Below are 27,649 nucleotides of genomic sequence, written 5' to 3' on the forward strand. Positions count from 1 at the left end.
GTTGTAATGTTAACTGACCCAACTTGGTCAATACTTTCTTCATTTTATTAATGGACTAAGCTTGGTCAATACTAAACTTTGTTATAAATAAATCCTTAGCATATACAGGAAACTTCCTTTGATGCATGAGTGAGCCTGACTATCACTGACTACTTAGTAAAGGCTTGACATTTTGTGTAACATTAAAGAAAACATACAATTGAATAATTGTTTTCAACACTTATAAACATCACTAATGGTTTCTATCATATAGGATTTCAAACACTTTTTAGGTCCACTCGGTAAATATATTTTATCTTCTACAATGATAAGAAAGTAACAATGAATTAATCTGTTAGATTTTAGCACTACCTTTCTTGTTCAGATCTCTACTTCACTCTATCTCTTCCTTCTAATCTCTATCTGGGTGATTCACAAACTTTCAATTTCACTTAGCATTTCCTCTACTAGATCTTCACAATTTTTTAATGCTTGGTTCATGTTATGTCTTTCTTCTTCTTCAACTTCAATTCCAACATAATTTAATTCAAGTACAATCAGCAACAAAAACAATCTTGTTCATCTCATTAAATAGTGAACTTTTCCATTCTAGAATCTTCCATATTTTTCTGCTAAGTCTCAATTATATATTTTAGATTTAATGAATTTAGACACTCAACATATACATCTTTTCCCTGAACTTTGTGCTCATCTTTACTCTATTAAATCTCCTTAATCAAATGTTCATTATAGTTTTACAACCATAGATGTCATAACTAACTTTGATTTTATTCTTTAAACTTCTTGAACATTATTAATTTTCAATGTTGGCCAAAGATTAAGTCTTTTCTTAAGTTTCTATTTTTTTCAAGCTTTATGAACACTAAAACTTTACTTAAGCAATTCACCACTCATTAACACTAAAATTACTCGGTTAACACTAAACTTTAACACTTCTTTTCTAGGTACTAGGTAACTAGTGTAGTAACTTAGTTCATACTATATTTCTTCATTTTCCTTGTAGTTTGGATGGTTAAACTTGTCTTTCATATACATGATCTTCATTACTAAATCACAAAATTGCATGATGGTAAAATAATCACACCAATATTATACTGTCATAGTCTAACCCAGTCAACTACCCACTGAATGTCATACTTATCCTCATACTTTCTACAAATCCTCTTCATTAATCAAATGATATGGTATGAATTAGCATAATGTCTAACCAACTAAGGCTTGACATCAATGACAACATCACAACTCGTATGACTCTTTTACATTCAATGACAACATTATCAATTGGGGCTAACAATATGATCATATTTGTGCTATGTGTACATCTTCATCTTAACAATCTTTGCTAGATTAGTTATAAAAATAAAACACTATATATGTATCTAACTAATCATGGTAGATATATTTTAGTACACCATATCAACAACTTTTTATAGTAAATGAGTCTTGAGAGTGCTAGAATGTTAAAATGTTCAAAGGTATCAATAAATAGTAAAAATATGAATGAAGAATGCTTATAGTAAGATTTATATATAGAGGAATTTGAAAATTTTGAATTTTTTTTTTGACTTTTGAGTGTGTCAATTCCATATAGTGTGCAATCAAATCAAAATAAACAAATCCCAATATCGATGTGAGGAATCCATGTGTAAACATGGAAAGTAGGAAATTATTTTTATAAATTTTAAATGTATGAGAATAGGTAAGAATGTGCAAAAGAAATGACCAAAAATATTAAAATAAGTCTAAATAAATGTCAAATATATGAAATGGTTTTGTAAATGTGGATTAAGATTATTCAAAAATATGAAAGTCTCATTTTAAATTAATTATCCTCTTGATTATGATAATTCATCAAACAACATCCATAATTTTGTGTTATAAAACATTGATCTAACCTAGTCATCTATGCATGAACATGTTTCTGTCATGTTTACATCTTCATTGTAACAACCATGGTAAGATTAGATGTGAAAATAAAAATTAAATATTAAGCTAGCTAATCATGTTAGATTTATTTTAGTATACCATGTAAAAAAATTCTTATAACGAATGATTCTTGAGCATGCTAGAATGTTGAATCATTCTAAGGTATCAATAAATATAAAATAACATATTAACGATTATCCAAAACATATATAAAGTATTTTTATAGTAAGAATTGTATAAGTAGGACTTTGAAAATTTACAACACTTTTTTTCAATTGATTATGTCAACTCCATATATTGTGGAATTGATCCAAAACCAAGATTTTCAATATCAATGTGAGGAATTCATGTGTCAACATCAACAGTGGGAAAGTGTTTGAATAAAATTTAAATATATGAGAATAGGTGAGGAAGTACATAAGAAATGATTAAACATTTAAAAGAAAATCTAAATAAATGTCAAATATATGAAAGTAGGTGTAAAGGTGCATTAAAATTATTCAAACATATGAAATTCCAATTTTAATTGAATTTTCCTCTTGATTATGATAATTACTCAAATAATGTTTTGTAATTTAGTATTATCAAACATTGATCCAACCTAGTTATAAACACATGATCATGTTTGTGCCATTTTCACATCTTCATCTTGATGATTGTGGTTAGATTCATTATGAAAATCAAACACTATATATATACCTATCTAATCATGTTAGATTTATTTTAGTGTTCCATTTAAAAATCTTCTTACAATGAATGATTCTTGAACGTGCTAGAATGTTGAATCATTCTAAGGTATAAATAAATTTAAAATAACAAAACAATAACTATCCAAAACATATATGAAGTATGCTTATAGTAAGAATTATATAACTAGACTTTGAAGAATTAAAATTAATTAATTAATTTTTTTTTGAATATTTCAACTCCATATAGTGTAGAATTAATCCAAAGCCAAGATATTTCACTATCAATGTAAGGAATGCATGTGTCAACATTGATAATAGGAAAGTGTTTAAATAAGTTTTAAATACATAAGAATGAGTGAGGACAAGCATAAGAAATGATAAAGCATATATAAACAAGACTAAATAATTGTCAAATATATAAAAATAGGTGTAAATGTAGATTAAAGTTATTCAAACATATAAAGGTCCCATTTTAAATGAATTTTCCTCTTGATTACGAAATTTAATCAAATAATGTCCATACTTTAGTGTTATCAAACATTGATCCAACCTAGTTATCTACACATGAACACATTTGCACCATGTGTACACCGTCATCCTAACAATCTTGGTTTGATTAATTGTGAAAATCAAACATTGTATATGTATCTAACTAATCACAGTAGATTTATTGTAGTACACCATATAAAAATATTCATATAGTGAATGATTCTTGAGTGTTAAAATGTTGAATTATTCTAAGGTATCAATAAATATGAAAAAAATATAATAATAACTATCCAAAACATCTATGAAGTATTCTTATAATAAGATTTGTGTAAGTGGGACTTTGAAATTTTAAATATATATATATATATTTTTAATTTTGAGTGTATCAACTCCATATATTGTGGAATCAATTTAAAATAATAAATTATAATATCAATGTGAGGAATGCATGTGTAAACATGGAAAGAAAAAAAATGTTTAAATTAATTTTAAATGTGTGAGGATAGACGAGGATGCACATAAGAAACGATCAACATATAACAACAAGTGTAGGTAAATAAAAATATATATGAAAATGGGTGTAAAGGTGGATTAAAATTATTCAAACAGACGAAGGCCCCATTTTAAATGAATTGTCCTCTTAATTATGAGAATTCTCAAATACTATCCATAATTATATGTTAGCAAGCAATGATCTAACTTATTTGTCTACACATGATCATGTTTGCACCGTGTTTACATTTGCATCTTAACAATCTTGTTAAGATTAAATATAGAAATTAAAATTAAATATTTATCTAACTAATTATGTTAGATATATTTTAGCACACCATATAAAAATCTTCTTATAGTGAATGATTATAGAGAGTGCTAGAAGGTTGAATCATTTCAAGGTGTCAATAAATATAAAACAACATAGAAATAATTATCCAAATCATGTATGTAGTATGCATAAATGGTAAAAATTATGTAAGTAGGACTTCAAAAAAATTAAATATTTTTTTAAAAAAATTTCTAGTTTGTCAACTCCATATAGTGTGGAATCAATTGAAATCTAATAAATTTCAATATTAATGTGAGGAATGCATGTCTAAACTTGAAAGATAAGAAAGTATTTAAATAAATGTTACATACATGAAAACAAGTGAAGATGTGCATAATAAATGATCTAACATACAAAAATAAGTCAAAATAAATGTCAAATGTATAAAAATAGATGTGAATGTAGATTAAAAATATTCAAACAAATGATAGTCTAGATTTGGAAGAAACTTATTGAAAGTTAGTTTTATAACAAAATCACATACTTGTCACTATATTTTTTTTTATGGAGGGTTAAGATCTGTGAGGTAACCTAGCCAAGCACGAGGCCCGTGAGTTACCAATGAGTGAAGACCACCTCAAAGAACTGATACAAAAAAATAAAAAATAATCAGATTAAATAAATCTAAATATAATAATTGGGAATTTCTTTAACGTCCGAACCAATCGCGTTGACTTTCTGTGCACCCGTCCGTTACAAAATAGTCGACAACTCAAACCAAAATGGAACGAGGTTCTCCTAGTTTGCAGTCATGGAGCTTTCGCTGCTTTCATGGTATCATTTTTTGCTTACCGCTGGTTCACTGCTTCTTTCTATGGAGAAGGGAGAGGAAATCAAAGCTTCCTCTTCCTCTTCCTCCCGGACCTCCTGCTTGGCTTATTCTGCGAAACCTCTTTCAGCTACTAAAGAGGCCGCAGGAATCTCTACACGGCCTCTCTCTGCAATACGGCCCAATCATGACATTCCGTCTTGGCGTGAAAACAACAGTCGTCATCTCCTCTCCTGCCATGGCGAAGGAGGTCCTTAAAATCCACGACCACAACTTCGCCGTGCGGCCATTAATGGAAGCGTTCAAGTCCTTTTCCCATCACAAATTCTCGCTTCTTTGGGGTGAATACGGCCCAAACCGGCGCCATAGTCGAGCTTTTCAGCACCAAAAGTTTGTATGCTCTACAACGCCTCGGAAGAGATCATGTATTTCACATGATTCGACTCATATGGCGTTCTGCACGTCTATGAACGTGTTGGGCAACATGATCTTCAGCACAAACGTCTGCGATTCTGTAAAGCTTAAAAATACAATCTGGAGAATAGTGAAGCTCGTCGCAATGCCCAATATGGCGGACTATTTTCCGTTTCTTCTGTTCGTCGACCCGTAGGGCGTGTCGCGGGAGGCAACCGGGTTTTTAAGGTCATTGTATGAGTTTTCTGATTCCTTCATATAGAAGAGACTTGCCGCCACCAGCCAAAGCGACTCGGAGAAAGATTTTCTGGATGCTCTGCTGGATTTCAGAAGTGAAGAGTTTACTATGAATGGTATTCGGGTCTTGATATCTGTGAGTAGCACTGATGGCGAGAGAAACAAAAATATGTTAATTTTAGAATAGGTTTCTAAATATCTGTCAAGTTTGCTGATCAATATCTCGGGTTGTCAAGAATTGTTTGCTGCGGGTACTGAAGCGAGCATTACAACAGTAGAACGGGGCATGTCTGAATTCATTCGCAATCTAGAGAAATTAAAGCGTCTCCGTCAGGAAATGGATGAAGTGGTCGGTTGCAAGAGAAGACTGGAAGAATCTGACCGTGTGAAGGAGACGTTCCGATTGCATCGAGCCGTCCCTGTGATTCTTCCTCACGAAGCCGTAAGCTCGTGCGAGATAGGAGGATTTGTGATACCCAAACACAGTCAGGTGATAGTGAACATCTGGGCTATTGGGAGGGACCCTTCAATTTGGAACAATCCCTTGGAATTTATGCCCGAGAGGTTTCTGGAGGAAGAGAATAGCAAGATAGAATTTGGAGGACAAAACTTTGACCTAATGCCATTTGGATCTGGAAGAAAAATGTGTCCGGCGATTCCATTGGCAAGCCGGATGATTCAGCTTGTTTTGGCTTCTTTACTTCATTCATTTGAGTTGGGACTTCCGAATGGGATGAAGCGTGAGCAGATGGACATGACAAAGGTAACCGACGAGTTAGGGATTACCTTCATAGAGATGAAAGCAATCCCCGTACCTCGTCTCCCACATCATAGATGGTTGGTCGGTCGGTTTGTTTTGTTTTTGGTCATATATTTCTTTTATTTTACTATATGTGTTGTTGTTGTGTTGTTATAGGAAAATGTTGTTTTAGATTTGGGTTCAATGTAAATATATTGATTTCATGTTCAAAATTTAAGTGTTCAACTATTTATTGTAATAATATTATTTGTTACAAATAAAAATGTTACAATTTTACTATAATCTTGTATTACAAATCATTTTTTTGTATTTTTTGTTGACAAAAAAACCATCTACAATATGTTGCAGCAGATATTAAAGATCAAATTTATTCAAATGCATGGTAAAGATGAACAATATTCTAAAAAACTATATAAACTCTTTAAAGTTTAATTGTAATTCATAATTAATTAATATGCCTTGTATCTATAGTTACTATCTTATTGTTTAGTACTAAAAAGTTGTTTATTCATTCCCTAGAAACTCCTTTTAAGTTGTGTTTTATCTCTATTCTAAATTTACTTTGTTTAATCAAAAAATGTTCAAAAGAGGGTATATATCTATATATTTATAGACATAAGTTTATGAGACTCGCTATTAGTAGTTGAGAGATATCTAGAATTTAGACTTTAGATGTAGTTTTTTTAGATATCTCCAAGCTTGCTTTACACACACACACACACACACAAACGTGTGTGTGTGTGTGTGTGTGTGTGTGTGTGTGTGTATCTAGTAGTATCAACATCTATAAGTTCTCAAAATAAAATTACACTTTGACTTTGTGTTGATGTCCAAATTATAATTAGACTTATATTTTTATAGGATTACATATAGAATCACACTAAGGATTATAGATTAAATTGCTAATTTAATATATGGGATAAGGTTCAATATGGTATAGTATTCAATTAGAGTTAGGATTAGTGTTAGATTTGGTTTATAACTCAATTAGTGTTAGGGTTAGAGCCCAATTTAATTTAGTAGATATTTTATTATTTAGATTATAAGTGGCCAAAAATATAAGGCTAATTTGTTCATTTGTAGACTATTTAGTGGTTTAGAATAAACAAAGAAATCACTGCTTTCTTACGAGAGGACATTCTTTCAAGCTATTGACTATGAATCAAGGAAAAGTGCAACAAGATAAGCCCTTTGTCATCAAGTAGTCTAAGAAAGACCTCAAAAATTAGCTACAAATAACAACAAAATCTTGTGAATAAAATATTAAGTCATTGCCATACAATTTTAATAGTCTTATCTTTAGTCAAAGTTCATACACAATGTCAATGGGCCCTTGGTCTACTGGTGAAGTTGAATGGCTCACAAGGAGCCCAATAGGGATCAAGTCTTGCTAAGTGCAAGACTCCGACACCATAAGGGACACAGTCAGGATCATTCCCTAGGTGATTTAGATGGTGTGGATGTCCCTCAGTCCTTGGCTCTAACTCAAAGATGTTTCAGGTATGTGTGCATCCGTGGTGGCCTTCACTAGTTTGTAGCTCATAGGCATTGTGCCCTGCTAGGTTGCCTTGTAGGTCTAAAACCTCCATTTAAAAAAAGAAAAAAAGAAACTATACAGTTATGATATCCTCTTAACTTCCAAAGTTTGACATACTTGAGGATTGACAAGTTACAAATTTATTATTGATTTATGTGGAAATCAATACATGAAAGAATGGGACATTTAAATTTGAAGAAAAAACCAAGCACTTAATACACCATCCAACAAATATTTTCTTTAAACCATTTTAATATGATTTGATCAAAACCATGGATTCATGGATTTCGATTTCGAAATTCACAAAGGCAAATTGCATATTCAAAAATCTCATTTTTGTATGACTATTTTGTAAAAATACAATAAAAGCTTTAATCAAAAACAGTCCAAGGTCATATTTTTGCAAAAATAGATCTTAATTTCCTACAAATGATAAATGACACCAGAGAGATGATAGGTTTCTTCCCTAATAACAACCTTAATATCACTCTTTCGTGAGATTGGTTTCTTCAAATTTCCATAGACTGCATCCCAAGGGAGGAAGAAGTGGGGAGAAGTAGGTGTGGAGCCTTTCAAAAGCTTGAGTATAATCACATACCTTTGTATGCACCCTAAAATGGTCACCTTGACTATGTGCCCCAGTTTCATAATTTATCTCAAGCTTGAATCAATATTTACGTCACCATTTCCTTTGATCAAATTAAATTATTTGAATTATTCAATTTATTTAAATTATTTAATTAATCATTATTATTTTACATCAATTTCCTTGATTAAATTGGAGTTAATTTATTTAATTAATTTTAAATAAATGGTTGGATCATCTTGATTTTTTTAAAATTTAATTAAAGGAATTTTTTCCCTTTTAATTAAATAAAACCCCTCCTCACTTAATTTTATGTGAAACAATTATTATTTTAAAAGAAATAATTAAATGAATGTCACACACTTTATTTTATAAGAAAAGGGATTATTTTACATTTAAATTAAATAAAAACACCCCCCATCTTATAATTTTTATGGATTTTTACACTCCACATCTCTTAATTAAATGCTAATTGCACATTCTCTTATGTGGGTCACACATTTTTATTTCATTTTCATTTTCCTCCAATTTGGGAATGCCTCTTAGATTTGGTATATAAGGATACCTCCTTCCTTCATTTTGGAAGAGGCAATTTTATTATCACCATTATTTGGAGTTTTCATGATTTCCTTGAGGACATGGCACATTCTTATGAGAAGATCATGACTTCTTATGCTACCGTTATGATAAACAATTTTTGAAGCTTTCTTGGAGACTTGGAGATATCTTGCATGTTCATGATCATTTGAATATTTCATTCATTGGATGTACTTGTGAAGACCAAGGCTAATGTTCATATGAGAGCCACCACTACAAATCTTTGAAGGTCTTTGCACATTGATGATAGGAAGCTATGAGTCGATTCTTGAGATCTTGTGCTTTCGTGGTGTTATTTTGAAGGATTTTAGGTATAAGAATTCATAGAAGTATATTTACATATTTTTCCACATTTTTCATGCACAACCTTGACTATTGAGAACATTTAGCTAAAGAGAGCTCAGAATTGTGATGGACAAGTTCACCCATGACTAGGTAGCATTTGGGTTTGTCTTTAGGGGACCCTACCAAACAATATAGTTGTGGTTGTAAAAAAATCAGAGGGTTTTGCACATGGAGAAAAGATATTCCATGTGAAAATAAATATAATTCAGAAAATAAATCATGTAAATTAGGCTATGGGGTCTCTATGTAGGGATTTTAAATAATGCTTGATTCTGAGTATATACAAAATGGGTCTCTCAACTTTTTCTTATCTAGGAAGTTTAGTGCATGATGTTTCCAAATAGGACTTTACTTAATTAATCACTACTATGTTTGAGGTTAATTTTTGATGGAAATAAATCATAATTATGATAGATATCTACCATAGGATCAACAAATGGAAGCATCGAATACAGTCTATCACTTGTGCGACAGAAAGTCAGGTTATTGTATTTTTGTTGCAATTATGATGGAAAATTCTATCACATACCACACCTTAGATAGCCATATGGAATGACATACTTGTCATAACAACATAATAGTCTACCGATATTGTGACAAACTTGTACAATAGTTGTCTGATGGAATTGTTATACATGGGATGGATAGCTATCAAAACCTTGCAATGTGTCATTGTCAAAAATTGAGTTGTTGTATTGTTATCAGATGTTGATGTGTGATAGTTGCCCAATGGATATGTTGTATTTTTGATAGATGTTACAATGAGTAGGTGTCTGAAAATGAGTTGTTGTATTGTGTTTATGATGTCTTTTCATCACAATTGTGACAACCTATGTGTGGTATTTGATAGGGATGTACCCTTCTAAGAGAATGCCTTCAAGATGCCAAACTTTCATTTGACACAAATAGCTCTATGTTGTTAGTCTTCAATCCTCCTCACAATGGATAGAATTCAACAGTCACAAGAGTGCTCATATGCTCTCTTCTTTAAGTTAATAATTGAAGTAGCAATTATGAAAAAGTGTTTATATTTGTTTCTATACTTTTCAACTTGCAAAAGAGAGCGGATGACTCTCATGACTCAAATTATGGCCATGTGGGAGGATCAAAACTAACAACAAAGACTCATCTGTGTCATATTCAAGCTTGATGTCTTGAAAGTGACCTTCAAGAAGGTGATTGCAATTATCAAAGACCATAATGACCCCTCGTTGTTCTCCAACTTTCATCGATGAGCTCTATCATGAGAATATAGAGATAATCATTACAAAGAGCAAAAAAAATCAAAGAATATTGGAATCACAAAAAAAATTGCTTTGAATGAATAATACCAACCAAAAGATTTCCTTTGTATTCTTTGTGTTCCCACAATAATTATTTGCAAGTGTTTAAGTGCATTTGAGACCCTAGAAAAGGAACAACCTTATTGAACTTCACTTTTTTCAAGAATACTTTAGTATTCTCTACCAAATAGGGCCAACCACATGAATGTGGAAGCTCATTTGGCCCCACCCCCTCCACCCCTTTAAAATCAATCTAAATTCCCCTTTAACATCACATAAGTGTATATTTCTATCAGGAAATCAATATTAAATGGCATAAGCATTGATCACATAACTGTACATTTCATTCATGTCATTAATTTTCTTCATCCATATCATCATCATGATCATCATCTTCAAAAATATCATCATCATCATCATCATCATCATCATCAACAACATCATCGTCATCGTTTTCATTGTCATCATCATCATCAATAAGTTATTACAATAGATCAATAGTTCTTAACAACAACACAAATGACTTCCTTCTCATGATTGGACCACCAAATGGTACTTTAATCTAAATGTCTAGATGTTCCAATAAGAGGAATCTCATTTATTGGGCCATCTCTATATCTTAGTGTCTTACTTTTCATAAGGATTTTTTCATCCTCTATAGAAAAAATGGAAACTACTATGCATGATGAGTTTTCATTGACCTACTTGGGTCTCTCATTTGTTAAAGATCAAGATATCTAAGACTTCTTTCAAACTTACAATTACACAATCATGATATATTCTTGATTTTTTTTCAATGTTGCACATGGTTAATTGAGGCCCTACTTCAACTATCTTTCTTTCAAGATTCAAGCTTACTCATAATGTTCATCACCAATAATTGACCATACTTTTGAATATATCACTTTTTTACAACCCTATTTAGCTAACTCGTACTAAATAGAGTTCTACTTTTTTATGATTTCACTTAGGCTTCCACTTGAAAACCACCCAATTTTGATTATAATCCATTATGAGGCTCATTGTGTCCTACTTATGTCCCCTTATTGTTCTCCAACCTTCATTGATGATTCATATCATGTTAATATAGACATAATCATTACAAAGTGCAAACAAATAAAAAAGACTATTAGAATCACAAAAAATTAAAATTTCTTAGAATGAATAACACCAACCAAAATATAACATTTTAATCTTTGTGTGCCTAAAATAATTAGTGACATGTGTTTAGGTACATTTGAGACCCCATATAAGGAAAATCCTTATTGAGCTTTACTTCATTTCAAGAATACATTAGTATTTTGTACTAAATAGGGCCAACCACATGAAGGTGGAAGCTCATTTGGCCCCACCCCTCCTCCCCTAAAATCAATCTAAATTCCCCTTTAACATATAACTATTTCCAAGATCCAGATGTACCAATTGAACAAACAAGCCCTTAAACTACTTTAGATCTTCACATTCATTAACTTAACCTCTATAGTAAACTTCCAGTAGCATCAACTAGTAGTCCACTATTCTAAATATAAAAAACTTGTAGAATGTAAACATTAACAATAAATCATCACATATAAAATCCACACAAGTTTGACACTAGGATGTAATGTGAAAACCCAATTTGGGAAAAACTACCAATAACATATCATCAATCTTTTGAGTATTCTAAAATGAGCTCTATTAGGAGCCAACCCTATTAAAGGTTATGAAATACACTAGTAAATGTGGCCTTGTTAGAGGACTTTAGAACATTCCATTAGAATGCCAACTTGATTAAAGGATTTACATAAAAATGTTAGGTCAACCTTGATTAAAGGATTTCAATGCTAATACAATGGCTAGAAAGTAACAAAAAGTTTGATCTGGCAAATACAATTCACTTTGTAAATATAGGTGTTAGTTTGCTTCAAATGTTGATCCACTAAACTGCCTTCATTGTCATCTTAGTCTCTTATTCAGTTGGCAACCTTTCAAGAAATCACTCTTCACTTCTTCTCAACTCTTCTTAGCCTTCTTCTTAAGTTTTCCAATAAATAGCATCAACAACTACTCTAACCTAATTATGTTAGCTCTTGTCCCTCATTAAATAGGCAATTCTAATCTTTTATCACTTAAACATCATTGTAGATGTTAGGGTTTGATCATATCCATTGAATTCTTCCAACATTTTGTCTCCTTTCTATTCTAGAAACATCTCCAAACTTCTCCTAAAATAGAAACACACAAACACGATTCCCTTTATTTAAATATTCTAATTCATCCATCCTTATCTTCAAGAAACTTTCCATATCCCAAGAAATTGAATTTTTCAATTGGAGATTATGATTTTTTATAAACTGTTAAAATGTTGTTCATCAGCCAACACTGTGTTCTAATGCTCGATCATCACTATATTACTCGATCACTTCTAATTTTCTTGGTCAACACATAAACTATCACACAATCAATACTAATTCTCAATCAACACTATTTTTTCTTAGCACATATTGTGGCTCAATCAGCACTAGCATCACTCAACATGTATTTTATTTCCTTCATCTTCTTCTATGTTGCTCGGTCAAGCTTGTATGTTTGTTCTATCTTCGATCACTTCTTCAAGAATTCAATAAAAGTATCTTCTTCTCTTGTATTATAATTAAATAATTACTTTATCTTTTCAAATTCTAACTAATCAAGTGTCCATTTGTAGTTTCTTCTTCATAACTCAACCTTTCTTCTAAGTGCTTTTGTTGTGACCAACTTCTCAAATACTATTCATTAATTAAATAGATATGACACTCAAATCAGATAGCAAACTATCTCACCAATAAGGTTTGACATTAATGACAATATAACAATTATTTCAATTTTAGTTTCCAGCACTAATTTCATTCATTCATTCTTTCATCAATTAATAAAATGTAGCATTCATTAACACATAAGATTCATTACCACACAACAATCATCAACATTCATTAACACATTATCTAATTCATGAATATTCATTAGCACATAATTAAGTCTATTCAGACATAAAAATCAATCATTATCAATTAAGTTGCACATTAAATAACAATGATTTTTTGTTCTGCTTTGACCCTTTTTAGAATTGTGCTTGTAATCTTGAAGAGGAACATCCATATCATCAAATTCATGTACAAGACAAAGGTATGGGTGGATAAATAGATTCTAAGAATTAAATGTAGATATCAATATTGCTAAGGTCATAAGGAGTCATAGATTAATTGAATTGATCTAGTGAAATAAATTGTAAGCCCCTCAAATAAATGCACTCTTAGATGCAACATATCTATTTTGTAGTTTGCAACACCCTTCATGGTGCACTAACATCTTTTATCCCTTTCAAATTTTTTTTTTTTTTGAAGATATGAATAAAAATTGAACTGAATTGAAGTTGTTGGATGCAATATATGTGTTTATTGATGGTGATTTATTTTATAAGAGTGCAGATTGTGTCCTTTTTTTATAATTTTGAGTGTCTCTACTGAGTACTCCAAAATAATTCATTTCATACCTTCATCTGTACACAATGTCTTTCTAGTTTCTATCATCTCAAATGGCCATTTCATTTCATATGATCATCTATACACAATGTATTTCTAGTTTCTTTCTACTCAAATGTGCATTCATTTCATACAATCATCTAAAATTTGTGGGCCTTTTTTTTTTTTTTTTGGGCGGGGGGGGGGGGGTGTGGGGGGCGGCTGTTGAATTATCAACATAGTTTCTATTTGATGAGAAATAGCTAGTTTTGATGACCATGAAAATGTAGATCACAAGGGCACAAGAGTAGAAACCACAATAAAAAATCCCCACTTCACAATCAATGTAAAAACCACCAAATCATAAGGGCATAGAAATAGATCCAATGAAAAATAATAATAAAACCCTACATTACCTTGTTGATTTCTTTCCTTGTCACATTGGTTTGTTTTCCTACAATCGCTCCTCTAAAATGTGAATGAAATTGTTTCGTGGGATAACAAAATTTTCCATTTTTTCTTTAAATGTATGAACTTGATGTCATCACAGTATCGACAACCTAGTTGCAATATCGATAGCATTAGGGATCATTCAAAAAAATTTGCAAGACTTACAATGAAATGTCATTGCCATCATAAATTGGTCTCTAATGTTGTAGTGCTTGTTTTTAGTGTGAGGTAATCAACTAATTATTTCTAGCTAAAAAACTAAAAAATTACACCTCTTTGTCTTCTTCCTAATTTATTTCATTTGTAATATCTATGTTTAGACTTAAGGTTCCATCTTCTTTTAATATATTGGCTAATCCTAATAATCATACTTTAACAATTATTAATAATGTAATAGGACATAACATATTATATAATTATTATTTTACTTATATAATATAATTAATATTCTATTATATTCTATCAAATAATTATTTATAATATTGCTTGATTATATTCTTATTAATTTATTATTTTAATATTATTATTATTTGTTTAGATGATTTAATAATATTGATTTAGTTTCATAATTATTATTTATTATTTATTAAATTAGTATAATATTATTGTAATAAGGTATTTGAATAGAATATATAGATTAAATTATATTTTTATTATACACATTAATTAGGGCTCATGACAAGTCCACCCCTCTCAACTTTGCTTGTCCTCAAGAAATTGATGTGAGAGGCTTGAGTTGTAATCTTGTTCATTATCTTACCTTGTTGTGTTAAATACTTGTAAAAGTACACATGTTAGTATATGCTGGCCTATACAAGAATATGTGAATAAAGACACAAATAAAACACATTAATGCATGAATACAAGATGTAGACACAAAGTATACATGTTAAAACATTGTTAGATTTTTTAAAAAAAATTGAAATAAGAAAAGGTTAAGGAAATTTTTTACTGACTTCAACCATAAGTGTCACACTACATTTCCCTATCTTAAAATTAAAAGTTCTTGAAGACATGTATTTTAGAAGCTCTCATTTAGCTAGTACTACAATAGGGCACCCTAGTAGTTCCCCCTTCATTGCAAACTTTCTCTCACATGTCTAATTCTATAGTGGATAGTAGAATTACTATTGCTCAAGTTTAGCAACAATCAACTTTGGGATCCCTTAGATTTTTATCCATATTAGAATTGTCTTGCCTCAATGTGATTGAATTACTCAACCCCTACACACACTCCCTAACCAATTGGTATGTGCTTAATTCTATAATGGATGGTAGATTTAGTGCTACTTGATTTTGGACATGCTCAACTTGTGGCTCCTTGAAGTCTTTGTCTATATTAAGATTATCTTGTCTCAATATGATGATTTACTCCTCCCCTTGTGCACACTCCATACCCACTAGGTACATGCTCAATTTTCTAGTGGATGGTAGATTTACTATTGCTTGAGTTTGGACATTCTCATTTGGGGGCTTGCTCAAATCTTAATCCATATTGGAATTTTCTTGCCCCAATGTGACTGATTTATTCCTCCCCATGTTCACGCTCCCTATCCTTCATGAATTTAATCACAATAGACTATGATTAATGTCTCACTCTAAGGCTTAAATTAACTTTCTTTATAATTCCAAATTTGAATTTGAGTCTATTCCTGAAGGTAATAACTTATAACCTTCATTTCCATTTTTTCTCTATTCAAAATTACAAGAACATCAAGTATTAATATGGTTTAATATTACTAGAACTTGTTGTAGATATTTAATTTAATATATAAATGTAATAGAACTAGTCCTAATGACAAAATTATTACTATATTTTCATTTTTCCCAAAAATATTTGGCCTTATTTAAATCTCTTCTATATTTCCTAAAATCTTTTGTATATCCCTCTTAATGGTCAAATTTAGACTTCCAAACTCCTTCTATTATCAAGTTTTTCTTAAACCTCACCAAATGTCAATATGGTTGGCAATTTACATGTTTATGTTCTTATATTTTTATTTATTTTGTTAAAATAAATAAATAGATTCTCACCCTATGATTTTATCCTTTGGTAATGTGGTTTGACCTATAAATGATATGAAACTCCCTTACTACTTTTTACTCAATATATAAATGACTTGCATTATTTTTCCACAATGTGTAATATTCTTTTCACATGGTTTACTATATGCACATAGCAATTTTAATAATGGAAAGGGCATTTTTTTGTTCCTTGGTAATTATTTGATTGGTCAAAACCATCATCAAACAATCCAATTCTAGGTTTTGTTTTAGATCATTAATCCAATGTCTTTTACCATTACCTTTCTACATACATTTCAACATACCTATGATTATTATGTTTTGTTTTCTCTCTCATCATAGGATTCATTTTTTATGATTTATTATTTGTGTCTTGATCATAATCTTACAAGGATGTGGTCTTTGTATTTATTTTTTCACAATACCATTTTTGTTTTTTAGTGGGTATGTTTATCCTACATGTTATTTTAGTGTTTTGATTAATTAAAGCATGAAGCACCCAAATCCATAACAAAAAAAATAACATTAATTCTATAGTAAATTGACCACAAAGATCACAATAAGTCACCCCACCAAAACTAGTAGGTAGCTAAAATAAGCGAAATCAAAACACGTAATCCTAGCTAGAACAAAATAAAACTTGAGCCAACTAAAAAAATTTTGAGACGAGTTAAGCCGCCTCTAGCATAAGGCATGAAAAAATAACTTAATAAAATGAAATACCATGGTTAACTAAACCAAAAACCAAAATCAAGAACTGCACTTCACCAACTAGCAACCACTCAACAATGAAACTAACATCAAAAACTAGCACCAAAACATGAACCAACTGCCTACTTTTGTAGCTACTTGAGTTGGTCCAACAAGGAGAATTTAGGGTGACAAATCTTGAACTCACTAAATGTTAGAGAAGTCTCTTATAGACCTTTATATTTACTTAGAGTCTCCTCCTTCCATTTCCTATTTTCTTTCCTCTATTCTAGGTGAGCCTAAATCCCAATCTCCACTTCCATCTTGGTTTGGGCATGGATGGTTTGAGTGCCCATATTGTTAATTTTCTCACCTAGCTAGAATTTCTCCTTCTTGATAGACACTAAGTCTTTTAGCACCTTGTTATGCTCTTCCTCAAAGAGTACTTTCTTTTTATGTCCTCCACTTGTTCCTCCATCTTTTTCCTCTTATTAATCTTGTCTCCCAGCTCCCTTCCCTCTTCCCATCACACCTCATCCCTATGGCGAGTTGTCCAATCCACATATTTTCTCTCTACTTGTATAATAGCCTCCAGTTTGTTATTTTTTCTTCAAGAAATGTGCATTTGAAATAGGAGCTATCTAGCCACCACTTTCAACCTTTTATAACATAAATCAATAGTAGATTTGCACTTAAATTTCAACCAATATTTTCAACCAAGCCCTAAATGGGCTTTTTAAATACTTTTCTTTTCTTTTTTCCTAAGTTGGTCTAAATTTTGACCAACTTAGGGCTTCCCAATTTGGTCAAAATTTTGGCCAAATTAGGCCCATACTAAAAAAAGGATATGATTTGGGTGCATTGTGTGTTTTGGTTACTTTGTTATTTGGGCGTTGTGTGTTTTTCGCATCGGTTTGTAGCAACGCAGTAGAAATTGAAAGGTTAGTGCAAGATAATCCATCCAAGTTTTTATCTTGCCAAATTTTACACTTGGATGAATTATCTTACACTTTGATGAGAAATAGCTAGTTTTGATGACTATGAAAATGTAGATCACAAGGGCACAAGAGTAGAAACCACAATAAAAAATCCCCACTTCACAATCAATGTAAAAACCACCAAATCATAAGGGCACAGAAATAGATCCAATGAAAAATAATAAAAAAACCCTACATTACCTTGTTGATTTCTTTCCTTTTCATATTGGTTTGTTTTCCTACAATCGCTCCTCTAAAATGTGAATGAAATTGTTTCGTGGGATAAATTTTTTTTCCATTTTTTCTTTAAATGTATGAACTTGATGTCATCATAGTATCGAAAACCTAGTTGCAATATCGACAACATTAGGGATCATTCAAAAAAATTTGCAAAATTTACAATGAAATGTCATTGCCATCATAAGTTGGTCTCTAGTGTTGTAGTGCTTGTTTTTAGTGTGAGGTTATAACAAATTTTACTTTGATAATTAGATCCCCCTTTACATTTCCTTCCAAACAAGAAATTACTAAAGATACTTGACTGTATGAGTTTTTGGCCAAGTGCATTCAATAACAGCTAGCAAATTTTGATGGCATAAAGCAACTTTATAAGCCTATGTCTGTGTACCAACAAAAATGAGATTAAATTGTAACTTGAATAAAGTTTAAAGAAAAAAGTGAAGTGATAATTCAATCAAGACAATCACTCCACCAAGTAGATTGTAATGAACTATGATGTTTCTATCTCTTGAAAGTTGTACTTTTAGATTGTTTATCTATTTATATGAGGGTGTATCATTAACTGTTAAAGAGTAGATCAATTCGTTAGTTTAAGGAACTTATAGATTTTCATCATGAAAAAGGTAAACTAATGATGATTGTGACAAGTAGGGCCCTCATCTATATTTTTCCTCTCAATAAGAATTTAGAAATAAGGAACATTACATAGGAACACTGAGATTCCAATGTCCATGAAATCAAATAACATTAGGATCCCACAGTTCACTAGATGGTCTTATAGTTTGACTAAATACAACTTGATACAATTAGCATATTAAACAACTATTAATTCTAGGCAAACATTATTACCAAAAGCTATGCAAGCTGTACTTTCAATTTTTCAATTCATTCAAGACATAATATAAGAGAAACAATTGATCAATGTAAGGACATTGTATAAAACAAAGATAAGCTATGTTTGATTTGTATTCCTTATGTTACCATATAGGAATATCGTAGCTCCAAATAAATTTTAAAGCTCTAGATGCCATGCTTCAAAATAAAAAATTATGTTCAAGTTGTAACTAGTTGAATAAGCCTTAGTCCATCTACCATCCATGTTGCTTCCGAATAGAGGATTGGCTTTTCATTGTATGCATCTTTATTTTATCACTTCTCCTTGTCCACATAGTCATCTAGATCATATTCAATACTTTAAAAAAAAACATTGGAACTCAACATGCATCACATTTTCATTAGATAGGTAAATAATAAATATAAATTTGTAATTTTAAAACGTTCTAAAACTTTTTCTAATGCTTTTGATTACAATTAGCAATGTTATTTTGCATTGCAAGGATAGAGTTCACCATATAATATTGGAGATAATATATAACCTCCCTTGTAATAGCTAGAAATGCCTTTAGAATTGAGCAACATGCAGGTTATGCCTTGTGATTCTTTCAATCTCTCACTCACTTTTCCTGGTAATTATTGCTAACAATGCCATTAGAGTTCAAGGCATATTATAGTGTGTTGGATATGTATTTTGATTGCTTCAAAACTAAACTACATGTGCATCTTATAAGAATTTGAAGAATCCTTAGCTTGTTGTATCCTTCTTTATTTTATCAATCATTATAGAAGTGAGGATTAAAATTCAGCGTACACCACATTGTTGTAGGATGATCTGGAGAAGTTGTTTCGGCCACAACTTATGAAAATTTGAAACATGTTTTTTGGTGTTATAAAATAAAAACACCACCAACCTTTCTACAATCTAGTCAACTTTGATAATTGTTGATAGTTATTCTAATTTGCATTCCCTGGTTAGAGCTATTACAAGATTCAAGAATTGGTAGATTAATAGATTTCCAAATGATTGATTAACAAAGGAAAAATTGTGTTCCTTATAAAGAATTACAAGGACATTGTTTCTAAAATAAATAACGTAGACTGAAGATGAAAATAGAAACAAAATTGAAGACAAGCTAGGAAACATTCCTATCTGAACTGACGACAAAAGAGATAGGATAGGAAACATTCCTATCTAGACTAAAAGATGGACTATAGACAAGTGGTTGACCATTATAGAAAGTATAAGATATTATCTTAATACCCTCCCTTAATGGTTAATGTACAGATGTCAAAACATTCTAGGATAACCAAGACCCTCCATAGATCTACAGAATGCTGAAACCAAGAAGCTTTGCTAGAAGAGTGCCATGACTAAAAACAAATTGAAATTAAAAACTTCATTTTTATCCAAAAAAGGTAAAACCCAGAATCTCATGCAACCTTGCGTATTACAGACAACATGAAATGATTTTTGAGGAGAAAATCAACAAACCTAGAAAATATAGAAATAGATTTAGAAGGCAAAAAATGTAGCTTCACCTTGATCAAGAAGCTCGACAACTTGTGTTGTTGGCTGGGAAGCATTTTTCCTTGCTTGAGCAGCCAAACATTTTCGGCACTCAAAATTCATATGGCCAAACTTGTGATAGTAATTACACTATACATTTTTCTTTGTAGAGACATCTAAGGATTGAGTAGAAGGTTGATGCTGGGAAGGTTGATAAGATTGATGGTTGCCAATGTTTTGTTGAAAAGATTTTGCAACAAATGCTTGCTCTAAGGAGGTTGTAGAAGCACTGCTACCAAACTACTATTTCTAACGATCTTGTTGCAAAATTTTGGTGCATAATTCTAGAAACTTCATATCAACATTAGTTGATGTAATGTTGACTGTTTCTATGAAGTGCTCATAGTATGATGGTAGACTTTTTAGAGTGATGACTATCATATCCTCTTCCTCCATTTTTTGACCAATAGCTTTGAGTTGATCACAAATGTCCTTAATCTTTGTCAGATGCTCTTGCAAGGACATACGTTCATCCATAATAATGGAGAATAGTTGATTCTTCAGAAAGAATGCTCGACTTTTATCAGATGTTTCATGCAGCTCCTTTAGATATTTCCAAATTTCTATAGCTGACTTGCTAAAAGGAATCTATGGTAGTTGATCATCAATAATAGAGAGCTTAAGAAGCATAACAACCTCTCAATTGTGATCATCAAACTTGTCCTATTATGCTTGGTCAAAGATCGGATGAGTCTTTGTGCCTAGAACAAGCTCATCTAAATGATGACACTCAAAGATGGTTAATATGTTTTTCTTCTAGTGGTTATAATTGTTGCCATTGAATCATAGACTACCCTCCAACATTAGATTAGTCAAAAATACCATTTGCATGAAGTTTGAAAAAATTTTCAGGCTAACCCAAGAAAAAATGACAAGTGCCCAGAAGAGTAGATGAAAAACCTAGAAGGAATTTGCAATCAATGTAAATCTACTGGCCTAAAAATTGAGGCACAAAAAATGAGATACCTAGGAAATTTTAATGAAGACCCAAAAGAGGTCTCAAAAAACCCACAAAGAATCTAAAAACAAAAAGAAAAATTTAGACCCAAAAATTAGGGTTTTGAGCATAAAAAATAGTCGTAGACATGGAGGTTGAAAAATGAAGAAACTGGCAGATTTTGGATAAAAGAACACCTAAAAATGGAAGATATTGCTAGCAAAGAGAGTCAAGAGGGTTGGTTAGAGAGAAAAACCCTGTAGCAATGATCATGGCAGAAAAAAAGGTTTTTCTTTAAGCGTTTTGCAGCTTCAAAAAAAAAAAAGTCAATTTGGTTGCAGAAATTGTTTGTAAACTGTTGCTTACAAATCTAGCCATGAAACAAGGTGTCAATAGTCACGAATCCGACAAGGCCAGGAGAAATCACAAGTTGTAGTGAAATCATCCATGATTTCTACGCATTTTGAAAGTGATGGGAGTTGCAAAAAAATGTGTTTTCCAGGCATGAAAAGATCAAATTAAAAAATGTGGGCTGCTAGAAATTAAGTCTCAGAAAGCCTAGTCGGATCTAGGTATTAGGAAGTATGTAATAAACCAAGAAACGCTTCAGAAAGAATTTAAATTTTTTTGGAGTAGATAATTTCAAAAGAAATTATAAAATATTCAAAAAAATTTAAAACCTATGCTCTGATACCATGTTACAAGATTCAAGAATTGGCAGATTAACAGATTTTTGAATGATTGATTAATAGAGGAACAAATGTGTTCCTTATAAAGAATTACAAGGATGTTGTTTCTAAAAGAAACAATGTCGACTGAAGATGAAGATAGAAACAAGACTAAATATAGGATAGGAAACATTCCTATATGAACTGAAGAAAAAAGAGACAGGATAGGAAGCATTCCTATCCAGACTAAAAGATGAACTACAAACAAGTAGTTGATTGTTATAGAAAGTATAAGATATTATCTTAATAAGAACCCACCATATTGTTAAGTATAATATTGGAGAGAATTGAAATATATACTTTATTTTAAAATTTATATCAAATTAAAAGAATTGTGTACAAAGCTATTTAAGAAGAATAAGTCTATTGTGGTTTGAATCATAAAAAATAAGGCAAAATCTTAAGCAATCGATACTTTGACAAAAACTCACACACATACACCAATTGAAATGCAATTTATGTTATTTGTAACTGATGATCTACCCCTTAACATTGGTTTTATGGGGAAGGTAAAATCATAGACATATCCTTCTTCCAAAATTTTCTCTACTCTCTATTTTCTTACATGGTTTAATGTGAATTATAGTTTTTCCCATTTGATTTAGCAAGTATTTTAGTGGTTACCAAGTGTATTCAATTAGTGAGAAGCCTAGCAGTTCAAACTAAGTAGATTCAATCTGGTAGTTCAACTTGAGTAGTTCAATGGTTACCAAGCGTTGTAGTTTCTATCGAGTTCATAGTTCATGTGATGCAAAGCTAGTGTAAACCGAGCTTACGTGTTTACTGAGTGATTTAGTTTATGACAAGTTACACAGTATCTACCAAGTCACTAGTGTAGACCAAGTTCAAGACTACATTGAAGTCATTAGTATGGACTGAGCATCTACATCTACTGAGTGCATGATGATGCCGAGTAATAATAGTGGACATCGAGTATCAAAACTTCACCAAGACAGTCTTCAGAACTCAAGTGTCTTCATTTGGGTTGACTTTGTGATATGTGTATTAACTTGTATGATGGATGACTTTGTAATTTTGTAATTTGGATTGGTATATATATGTAATGTATTGTATCGCATATAAATGAAAGATAATAAAATGTGTATGTAATGCAAGTGCATGAATGCAAATATAAGTAACAGATAAAGATTTTGAAGGCCATATTAGCATAAGGAGCAGTAGTGACAAATCTATCACAAAAAGGTGATTAGTACATTCAAGGAATCTCTATCAATAAACTAGTTGTAACTTAGAGATCTACTATTTCATTTTAACAGGTGAACTAGTCAAAATCCTTTCACAAGGTAGACTTGACAGTCTTTCCTAAATCTCTTAATAGAGTGCATACTTCATTGTGTGTTTGTAAAATTTCTAACAAGGTGGACCTAGTAGTCCTAATTGCTCCTAATAGGGTAGATCATAAGAAGTGATCATTGTAAGCCTTAACATGCCAACTTTATGTTGTAGTATTGAAGTTTTGTGGGTTTCATCCCCACCCTACTTTTACTTTCTATTTGGAAGGTTTCTGGGTCACCAAATCATTATGTTCAAGTGTTGTGGATGCTTTTATATTTTTAGTTTCACATGCATTCAATTAGATCAGATGTGATAAATTAAATGTTAAGTAGTTTAATTAGATTTAAAATTGAAATTGGTATAGAAATTTTAGAAGTTACTAATTCACCCCTCCCCTCTCAGTAACTTAGCATAGTCTTGAATATTTCCAACAATTTGTATCAGATCTTTGTGGTTTTGAGGAAAAAGTTTAACAACTTGAGCAAAGATCATGGATAATGGAAATATTTAGACTTGATAAGAAAATTGAAAATGAAATGTTGGATCTAGAAATGGCCATTACACAGCTCATGAAAGCTAAGGGGCAACTTTCCCAATCCCTAAAAAGAAGAAAGGAACTTGCAAATCAAATAAATGACCAACTCTACATTGAAGAAAGAATTGAAGAGTTTTTCCCTTCAAGCAGTTCAGATGAAGCAAATGATGCAATCAAAAAACTCCTAGAGAAGAATGGTTCCCTACAAGAAGAACTAAGAAAGCTGAAAAGATGACAAGAAATTCAGTCAGCAAGGTTGTGTGAAATCTTGGAATGAAGGAACAAGATAAAAGAAGAAATTTATGAAAGAAACAATGAGATCCATAATCAATCCCTTTAGCATGCAAATCTTATGGATCAAATCTCCAAATAAAATGAGGAAATCATGAGCCAAAGACAGATTACTTAAAGATTAAGAAATGATCTAAATTTAGAAAGACAAATCAATGAAAGAATAAGAAATGAGTTGAGATCTAAAAAGAAAATTAGTGAAAGATTTTAAAATGACTTAAACATTGAGAAGCAAATCAATGAAAGAATGATGAAATCTCAAGTAGACATGGTTCAACTGAATAAGTAAAATCTCTATAGAGAAAAGGGTAAAGTAGGAATTGGATTCAAAGAAGAAGGTGAATCCTCCAAACAAGGTGCTGAAAGGAATCAAAGACCTACTTGCAATCACTGTGGTAAGTTAGGTCATACATCAAACAAATTTAGGAGTAATTGTAAAGAAAAATTTAATGGAAAATGCTACAATTGTAGTTAGCATGGTCACAAGGCTAATGAATGCAAAGAGAAACCAAAATTTGAGGACAAGTGTTACAAATGCAAGAAACAAGGTCACAAGGCATTAGATTGTAGAAGTAAGTCATTCAATCTAGTAGAGCAAACTATGAAAGAAACATTCGGTTGGGACTACAACACTTGGTGTAGATGTCATTACTATGGAGAATATGGACACATTGCATGAATTATGCTAAACATCACACAAGGAAAAGACATACCACCATAAGATTCTTCACTTGTACTAAACTTGGTCATCTAGCCAAAAATTGCATGAACACAAGTAAAATTGAAGATCAAAAGAAGGAAAAAGCAAATAACATTCAAAAGTAGATGAGGCAAAAATGGATTCCTAAATCTACTGAGGATGCTAGTTCAAGTAATGATGGTCATGTCACTCAAGAAGTGGGTGACTCCACCATTTTCAACTAGGTTTCCAAAGGAGAACTAGAGCTACATTATCAAGATCACATTCAAATAGTTCCAATTGAAAAGTGATAAAGATCCAAATTATTATTCAGGATATAAAAGGATCACTAAGGAAGATCAATATCACTTATCATTGAGATACCTTCTCTACTGAGTAAGGTTAGGTCATGGACTCTATTGAGCAAGGTCAAGAGTAACAAGACACACATGGTTACCAAGTCACAAAGCCTTCATTGAGTAATCAATAGAATAGTGGATTACAAGCTGTCAAGCATGATGTCAACCTAGCTACCTTTGTAAAATCTTTAGTGCTATTGCAAAGAAGTGATTTATAGAGTGATCAAGAAAATTTAAGTGAATCTGTAGTTGATTATCAATGTTTTCATAGTTTACTAAGTAAAATGGCATCAAGCAGCAATAGAGTGAAGAGAGGGTCTGAGATGTTGGTTCGAGGAGTTGAGTGGAAAGTGTCAAACTTTAAACTTGTGCTCACGATTGCAGAAACCCTTGATACAGCCAGAGCTTAATCACATATTGCTCCAAAGATAATCCTTATTGATGATATTCATACTCATTTCAAGTTTTCTATTCAAGAAATTGGAACCCTAGAAATAGATGATGCCCTAGGTGAATTATGTGTTAATGGAATTCTTAAACCTGAGTATAAGCATTTGGAAGACAAAGGTTTAACTCATATTCCTCACATGCCCTGAAGTTTTTAAATCAAATGGATTAGATACATTCTAGGTTGGGTGCATAATGGTCAGCTATGGCTTAAGCAACCTGTTGTGATTACAAAGAAAATGAGTCATTGCATCACTAGCCTCCCTATGCTCACCAAAGCTAAAACCACCAAAACCCTAGGTCAAGCTGATCTAGAAAAGAAAACCCTAGCCAAGTGGAATGATAGAGGCATGAAAATTAGTAGTGTAATATATGTAGAACTAAAATTTGGGATTCATGTCATAGCACATAAGATATATAGTTTGAGTTGTCTCAACAGTGTATCTTGTGAAGCTATGGACTTGGCTTATAAAGTAGTGAAATACAATCTATCCTATAACTTGATAGATCTATTGTTGAAGTAGCTCAACAAGAATATGGAGAGTATCAGGACATCCAAGAACAACCCCTATAAATTTGGTTCACTCTTGACATGTTTGTTCTTTTATGTTCAAAAGTTCTTCCCTTCTAAAGGCATGGTAGTATGGAGAAAACATGTGCCTATATTATATAAGATAAATGAATACATTGTAGAAATGGGAGAGAGCTATGTTAGCATTATGGACAACTACTTCAAAGTTTTCAAAGAGAAAATAAAAAATAGGTTTAGAATACCTAAGAAGTTGGTTGAGGATTACAAAGATGATATATGCTTTATCGTTGATTGTGACAAAGTTTACATTCAGGCAGTGAAGCCCATAATTTGTATGGGTAAAATTGCTTCCTTATGAGGTAAATATTAATGAAGCAAAGGATATTATTGAGGCTCTAATTAATGAACTTATTGATCCAAAGGTACCATAATTTGGAACCTATGATGAGGCCAAAGAAAGAATAGAACTAGAGATCAAACTCCCTCGGGTAGTTAACAAGGGAAAGAGGAGGATAACTAAACTGAAATCCAACACCCCTCTCATGTTAACTAAAGGTAAAGGAGAAGATGTAGAAGAAGTAGAGGATGAAGAGGAATTAGAAAATGAAGAAGAACCTATGAAGAAGAAAGGAAAGGTGATCATCACCAATCACCCTAAGCCATCCATTGTAGTCTTCAAAAGGAGGTCCAAGAAGAAAGGTATTGTTATTGTCCTTAGCAAACCTCCTCCCACCTTCCAAGAAAATTTGATATAGATGGAAGAAGGTGCATGCATAACAAACTTCAAATATTTGAAGTATGAAAGTAGGATAGAGGCAGAGAAGAAATAGTTGGAAGAATTGGTGTTGATCAAAATGGGAAAATGGAAGTATTCACCAAATCAAATAGCCTTTCAAATCTCTAATGAATTATTAGAGAAAATAAAGCCAAGATGGGACTTTGCAATGTAAACAAAAAAGGACATTTATGCACAAACGCTAAGGCAGTTGCTACCGAGCATGATGAATGCTGAGGTAAAAGACTCTTTGAAGAAAAATGAAGACAAAATGACTCTTAGGTTTAATACATGTTTAATTTTGATCAAGGATATAGAATATGTGGTTAAGAATGCCACTAGCATGTGGA

At 31.6% G+C, this 27,649-nt stretch overlaps 1 pseudogene; it reads left to right on the forward strand.

The window, feature by feature from the left end:
• Positions 1 to 4,649: 4,649 nt before the first annotated feature.
• On the forward strand, positions 4,650 to 25,955 carry LOC149553619 (cytochrome P450 76T24 pseudogene; annotated as a pseudogene).
• Positions 25,956 to 27,649: the final 1,694 nt, after the last annotated feature.

The sequence above is a fragment of the Cupressus sempervirens genome, chromosome 6 (assembly GCF_028749045.1).
Source record: "Cupressus sempervirens isolate cs-2001-9-10 chromosome 6, ASM2874904v1, whole genome shotgun sequence".
Taxonomy (NCBI): Eukaryota; Viridiplantae; Streptophyta; class Pinopsida; order Cupressales; family Cupressaceae; genus Cupressus; species Cupressus sempervirens.